Source organism: Tympanuchus pallidicinctus, unplaced genomic scaffold (genome assembly GCF_026119805.1).
Source record: "Tympanuchus pallidicinctus isolate F22 unplaced genomic scaffold, pur_lepc_1.0 scaffold26, whole genome shotgun sequence".
Classification (NCBI taxonomy): domain Eukaryota; kingdom Metazoa; phylum Chordata; class Aves; order Galliformes; family Phasianidae; genus Tympanuchus; species Tympanuchus pallidicinctus.
The window spans coordinates 9,166,977-9,175,151 of NW_026294743.1; positions in this window are offsets into that span (position 1 = coordinate 9,166,977).

Sequence of the window (8,175 nt, forward strand, 5' to 3'; positions counted from 1 at the left end):
ATGAACATTTCTCAATTGCCAAAATCACACAACAACGAAATGGATTTGCCACTGGCACAACACTGTGTATAACATGCAAACTAACATTTCCCCTTTGTGCAAACAGTTTTACAGTCTATCTTTCTCAGTAAGTCTTACACGGGGGAAGCTTTCTTGAATGAGAAATCACAGCAGTGCAGCGTTATTTATGGGATTGTTTATACTCTACACATGCTACAGAAAGAAAAATGCTACTGTTCCTGTTATAATATGCAGTTATATTTTTAATAATGTGTGTAACTCCCTGAGTAAAGTCCAGAAACAGGTATTCTTCATCTCTTTTCCAGTCTGAAACTTCATAGACTTTGTTTACTTTGAAACGCAGAGCTCCCCTCAAGTTTAAAAAGATTGAAGTATATTTATTGTGCAACTTAGTGTTCGTAAGAACATGCATGACATTTATTCTGACAGCTTGTATACCTGCCTTGTCTGAGTAATTCCTCATAAAAAAGAACGGATCACAATTTTTAGTAGAATAATTATTCAAGATCAAATAATTTCTTCAGTCTGTTATGCAATTGTGCAATGGAAACATGAATCTAAGTCTCATTTTTTAAAAGCTTGGACTGTAGAAAGACCTTGAAGTCCTATAATGGAAATTGTAAAATACCTTTTAAGAGGCCAACATTTTACTTAAAGGGGAGACTAACTTTATATTAATAATAGAGGCTGTCAGGAGAATTGAGAAACATTAGAGATTGCAGCTTGTCACCAGACACTTTCCCAGCAGGGCATGTTTTAGGAGATGGAATTTTTAAGAAGATCCTATACATCACATCCTGAAGCTTGGAACTCTCCTGTGTTGCAGAACCTGGAAAGGATGAATCTTGTGGTAAGATTATAAGCTGTGAAACTTGTGCATCAGGTACTGAAAGTGACTCCAGTTAACATTTATAGCTAACAACACGGAATAGAGACACCCAAGAAAAGACATGCACTAGCTGTCTTTGGAGGCACTGAAAGTTCTCTATGATGGACTGTCTGTTCCAGTAAATGAAAGTAAGTTCCAGGTGTCTCTTCATTATTGCACTCGCCAGACTGCAGAAAAATGCAGCAAGGTATTTGAATGGCAAATGATGTAGTGGTAGGAAGCACCTGATCATTTTTCTTCAACAAAACAGGAAGATAACAAGGGGACGTTCAGACTTAATGGCCTGTGCCTTTAGCTTTGTGGAGTGCTAGCAATTTCAAATTCCATTATTCCCAATAAACAAAGAGGTATAAAAATTATTTGAAATAGGTTTTGTATATATTCTTCCTACAGATCTACATCAGTTTCAAGAGAAATCAATGAGTTATCAGATTATCAATAATTTATAAGGTTATACAATTATAAGATTACCAATACTGTGTACACTGCTTTCTGGCTGTGACTGTTTTAATTTTTGATTTTTTTATTTAAGATATTACCTTATAAAAGATTGACTTATAGAATTTTTTTTTTAATGGAGACTATAAAAATATATATATAACTTCTCAGCTTCATATGCATGACTGTTGTAATAAAAAACATTTAATTGCTCTTAGCTTGTTTTGGACCTGTATCTGTTTGATGACTTGCCTCAACAGAACAAAAAAGTTATGAGATGAAAGATGAAAAATGAGCATTTCCTTGCATGATTTTTATTTGCTTTAATTTAATATAATATATAGGTATGGATATACTCATTTCTCATTTTCCAATAATTCTGTTTTTGAAATCTCATATCAACCTGTATGGATAACAACTTGATGAAACTGGATGATCTGAGGTTATTTTCTAGGAAGATCTTTCAGAGATTGAAGATGGGAGTTGCATGCAATGTTGCTGAAAACTGATTGTCCAGTAAGAGCAGCCAGAGCTGAGACTTTGCATATGAAGAAATAGTGCCAGAATAACATCTGAGAATCTTCAGCTCCTTTTTCTGCTGCATTATTGTACGTACAAGCCCCTGGCTTTTGTGTCATGCCTCAGTGTGTCTGTCGTATGCAGTGTCACAAACAGCTCTCCGCTGGACTTGCTCCACAGCTCTTCACATACTCTTGCAAAGCAGTGACAAATCAGACTGGTTCATCTTTCCTTTTACTTCATAGTCTTTTTCTTTATTAACATGACACTTTTATTAGGACATTCCATGGAGTTCAGTACCGTGATCAGAGAGATGGCAAACATTTCCCCCAGTATGTTCGTGCCTCACTTATGTCTTTCACTCACCCACAGGCTGAAGCTAGCAATGAACTGGGGGCATAGTTCTTAACCTCCTTAGCGAGTAGCATTAGCAAGCATTTGCATGTTTAATGCAACACAAGCATCTAACGCAGCCATTTTTCTGTGACTATGATTTACTGGAAGTTCTGTTTGGCAATGCAAATTTGCAAATGCAAATGCAACAGCTAGTTTGGAAGGGTGTTAAATATTTCCTAGACAATATCAGAAGGCAGAAAGAATTTAAGTGGATGTGTCTCTCTAAAGTACGGATAATTATCGATGTCATTCCTGATGAGGCTGAAATGGTGGTGGTTTCTAATTTAAGGGGAGAGTCTGCTCCATACACTGACAATTTTGAGAGCTTTAGCATCGCTGTGGAAAAACTGGTGAATGAAGATTCCTTTCATTTTATGTTGGAACAGATATACTACCACATATTAGCCAAAGCTAACTAAATCAATATTTTCTAACAAAAAAATAGTGTCTTTGATTTTCTAAAACCTTATTAAAATTAAATACTCGGGACCTGTTTTGTGAGGAAATCACGAAGATGACAGATTAAAGTTTTTATATTAGTATTCTGTATTTTAATGAAAACATGATAGTTATTCCTATAAAATATTCCCTAAGGAAACAACTGATACTGCAGTCAATATAGCTGTGACGATAGTACCAACAGTTTGACAGCTGCCTTATTTTTTTATCTATGCACATCATAGATATACGTACTGACTGTACTTAGGTTTGTAACAAACGCTGGACATGGACATACTATTCCTGAGTATCAATTGCTAGAGTTTTTAAAACTTTGTTTCCTACTAGACTAAATGTTGAGACTTGTCTGCAGTTTTGGAGATGGAGACTTTTATCATGGTTTAGACAAAAGACACAAAAGCTCTTGCAGACTTGTGCCAGGTCTCTGGAAATAGATTTGTTTCTGCTTTGGGCAATTATGTGATCTCTTGTCTATACAGGTGCTGGCTGGTTTTGCAAAACTTAACATGGTTGTGTGACGTGGCAGCAGGTAAATAGAATGGCTGGTTATCAAAATCCACCTTGCAAAAGAAATGAGAAAACAACTAGATTTGGGTCCTGAAACTGCTTGCTCAAGGATTTTTGTTATATAGATGATAATCATAGAATCATAGAATGGCCTGGGTTGAAAAGGACCACAATGCTCATCCAGTTCCAACCCCCTGCTGTGTGCAGGTCACCAACTCCCAGACCAGGCTGCCCAGAGCCACATCTAGCCTGGCCTTGAATGCCTGCAGGGATGGGGCATCCACAGCCTCCTTGGGCAACCTGTTCTAGTGCCTCACCACCCTCTGAGTGAAAACTTCTTCCTAATATCCAACCTAAACCTCCTCTGTATCAGTTTAAAACCATTCCCCCTTTCCTATCACTACACACCCTCATAAACAGCCATTCCCTCTCCTACTTATGTGCTCCCTATTACCTTCTAACTTGAGTTGAAAGTTGGAGTTATATTATATTTGACACAACAATGTATATGTAGCAGATGCTAAAAATAATACAAGAACGTGGCTGGTACTGAAAGGTATATATTTTTTAAGTCTGACATCAGTATGGAGAGAGAGGTACAATTATTCTCTCACTGAATTTCCTGCTTACTGCTAACTTAAGCTGTAAACCTTTAGAGGGATGCAAACCGATTTAGTAATGCTGCTCCCACTTAACACTAATAAGACATTTACAGATAATTTCCTGTGCACCAGCTGGAAAATCTGCCACTTAATATAATCTAAACATGTATTTATAGCTTAATTATTCTCTGCCATTAGACAAACCGCAATATTGCATAGTTCTGTAAATTTTATATGATATTCTGTAATAATATGCAATTGCTCTTCTTGGGGAAAAAAAAACAACAAAAAACATTCAAATTGTTTTGATGTTTTGCATTAAGATAAACCTGGCCAGGTTATGTTTATGTAATTCATAAAAAAGTAACAACGCAAACGAAGGAAAAATGCAAGGAACGCATGACTTTCAAGTTTCAAGAGCTGGTAGAGGTTGCTAAAAATGAGAATATTTTAAGTAGGCTGAACTTGCAGTTGCATAAATAAATATGAAGGAGAACATTTTTTGGAAACTGATAAGCAATTCTCAAGCATATACTTGAACCTGATCACACTGGACTCATATAAAACATAAAGAACATATAGATCTTGGTGTAAGTAGTTGAAGAGAACAGACCTGTGACTGAAACATCATACCATCCCTGCTGTTTAAAAACAAATCTATTCAAGTGATGAAAATACATCTTCCCTACTTATAATGATGTTCAAAGAGGCTTTCGTGAGCGATCACTGAATTATGAAAAGCAGAAAGTTTCACAACTGCAGTAAAAAACAGGAGGCTTTTTTTTTGTTTTCTTTTCTCTGTCTTCCCCAGGGTGTGCTTGATCAACCAAAGTCAAAGGAAGGAAAGAGAAAATTGCAAACTCATGAAGTGGCCTTTGAGATTGAAAGTAAAATGTTCGACTATTGAGGCTGTGTTTAAGACCATAAAGGCTTGCAAATTACTTAGAGGAAAACCAGTGTACAAGAATTCCCAGTAATTGTGCAATGGTTACATTTGATGCAGTGTATTGGTTTTCAAAATATTTTCACACCAGAGGAAAAAAAGGTAATGCTCAACTTGAGAAATCATTGAGAAACTGTAGGCCTGTTACATTGCATACTACTGTTGATCAGAAAAGGTAGTTGCTATGAGCTGCTAGAGGTTGCTAAAAATGAGAATATTTTAAAGAGGCTGAACTTTCGGTTGCTTAAAGAAATATGAAGATTTCTGCAAGTCAGGAAAGAAATGATCTTCCAAATGTCATGTGGCACGACTACTAGTGTTAGGAATACCAAATTAATCTGGTATCCACCTAGTGCAAACATTAGAAGAACGTTGTATGCTGAAAGAACCAAGGAAATGACTGTGAGAAACACACATCTTAAGACTGATGGAGCCAATGTTATTCAATAAATATGATCCATAAAGGTGATTAAATTTCTTTTTCTGTACTCAAACATACTGTACTGTAAGTCCTTATTATCATAGCAAGAAAAGTGATTAATTAGATGAGTGATTGTTCTCAGTTTCAGTAAGTATGATATTGAGGCAACATCTTCAGTGATCTATGTTGCTTAAGACATTGCAAACATTTCTAACACTGGGTGCTGAAGTCTGGTCATATAGGCTTTTATACTTTCATTTGTGTTTGTTAAGATTACTTAAATACGTTGATTTCATTTCAGGTTTGAACAAATACCTTTTATATTTTGGATTAATTACTTCTATTTTTAATCAGAACTTTCACTTTTCCTGCTTTTTTAGCCACAAAAGACCAACCCAAATCCTCCTTACCTCTTCTTGAGGCTCTCTTTGTGTTCAGTTTTCACAGAGTGATGCATCAGAAGGGTAATATTCTTCTCAGTCATTTTGAATGCATTTTCTAGACATTCTTTATAATGTCTAAAAAATTGGCTAAAAATATCTGTACCAAAACTTCTCTATTTCCCATTCCTGAAGAAATAAATATCTACTGCCTCTTATAAATCAGTTCTACCTGAAATAGGGAGGCTCTATATGATGACTTAAACCTAACTGTTTTTCCGGTACAACACTTGATTCTTTATGGCTTATAACATCCTTCACTGAGGAGAACTACGGAGTTTTAATATTTATAATAATAGATCTTTATTTATTATCACTTCTGAGTTCTAACAGCAACTGTTACTGATATGAGACCTTATTTGCCTTGTTTCAGCTGTCCTATTCTGCATTTTAGTTTTCTGTATCATTTATTTTGGCAATGGAAGATTTACACGTAGAATCACACCTCAGAAAAGAAATTTATGAAGCAAAAATACAAACGTAAGAGTCCTCGATTAATGAGTTCTGGTCCGTAAAAGACCAATGTGTAGAGCTGGGGTTTATTTGAAAACCTTTCCCTCAGAAGTTAATCACACTTGCCTTTCTTAAAAGTATTTACACATGCAAATTATCTTAGAATTCAGGATGCTGCTGGATCCGCTGCTGTTTCTTGATACTCTTTAGTAAAATCAGCAAGCACTGAGGTATCCAAAGAAATATATTTAAAACAAGTTTTTTTAGTTTAGTGTCTGGTTATTTTCTAAAACACTTAGCCCACTTTGGAGAGACATTCTGAATTGCAACATCTTCCTCCTTTTGTGTGTGTGTGTGTGTGTGTGTGTGTTTGTCTAAATCTAATTGTATTTGAGTGTGACTGTGACTTGTGCAGCTGAATATATCTGCCTCAGTCTTAATGAAAACACAGCTGATGATATAATGAGGAAACAATATGCAATGAAAATGGACCTAGAGAGTTTCTTACAGCTTCTATAGTAGATGGGGGTGGAGGAGGCTGAGAAGTCTGCCATAGTTAGGTCACCAAACAAAGGCAATCTTAAGATATTGCTTTGGTCCCTACAATTTATTTGACTTTAGCTTTTCTTAGGAGGTTGCATGATGGCTGGAGAGAAAAAGTCTGTTACAACTATGAGAAATTAGAGTGCCATCTGCTTGAGGGACATAAACTTACAATGTAGCACATACAGTTAACATACTTTACAACAGTTAAATCTGTATGCCTCCAAAAAAGTTGATCCTGTTTTTCTGGCAGAACGCTGACTTCTAGTAATCTATCTTGATATTCTATTTATATAAGAGCTGCAACTTTAAGCATACAAGGTTAATGAATGTTGATCTGACTGCCCTTTTTACTTCCTGCGCTTTGCACAGCATTGAAAAGGTGGCAGATTGTTAATCAGGAGTGCTTGACACTTTGTCCAAACCCAGAGGTGAGAAATCTCTGTTTCACAGAAATGATAATTACATGTAATTGCAGCCATGGACTATTTAACTATGAGTCACAGTTAAAGCATTCATCTTTTCTGCACATCTTTCTTGCAAAATGAGACAGCAATGTACTATGTAGCATTTCATTATTCACAGGACCTTCTTCATTGTTTTAGCTATGGCAATAGTTCACAGTGACACTGTCTTTATGCTTATGTACTAGATAGGATACTAGTTTTTTGTAATTTTTTTAAAGCAAGATTTCTTGTCTTTTTTATTACGAGTTTTATGTTCATACATTGTACTGAAGTGGTGTTTTGCACTTGGAGCTCAAGCATCCTGATTTAGGTCATATCCACTGAACATATTTTCTTCTAAGTTTTTAGAAGAATCTTACATTACTAGAAGACCATGCCTCTTAAGCAGGTGCTAGCTATTCTGAACCAGTGTAATGCTGATGCGTCGTGAATTGTGATACTTAATTGAGTAACTGGAAAAGCACTCCAAATATCTTCTGTGTCTGAATCACTGCAAAAAACTGATGAATTACATTACTTTTCTGTCTCTGGTCACTGCATGGAAGATGCTGCTGGTTTCAGGCACAAGAATATGGGAATCTGGACTGAGGCACATAAATGGGTGTGCTGGATCCAGATGGGATGGAGTGCATTTTTCTCATAGCAGCCCATATTGCACTATGCTCTGGATTTGTGCCTAAAGTAGTATTGATAATGTTTTGGCTACTGCTGAGCAACATTTGCACAGCTCTGAGGTTTAATTCTTTTTCTATATTTTTCTTTTTTCCAGTCTGCTGTGCCAGTGAGTAGACTGAAATCCACAAGGTGCAGAGAGAGGACACAGCCAGGAGAGCTGACACAAACTGACCCAAGGGACGTTCCTATTGTATGACATAGTGCTTGGCCCGAAAATCCAAGGAAAAGGAGAAGAAAAGGGATGACAACTTGTTCTGGATACCCTCTCTAAACAATTGGTAGAGAAGAAGGAGTAGTCAGCATGAATTCTCCAAGGAAAAATCATGCTTGATTAACCTGGTAGCCTTCTGTGATGTTGTCACTGGCTGAGTAGAAGGGGGGAGAGCAGTGGATGTTGTCTAC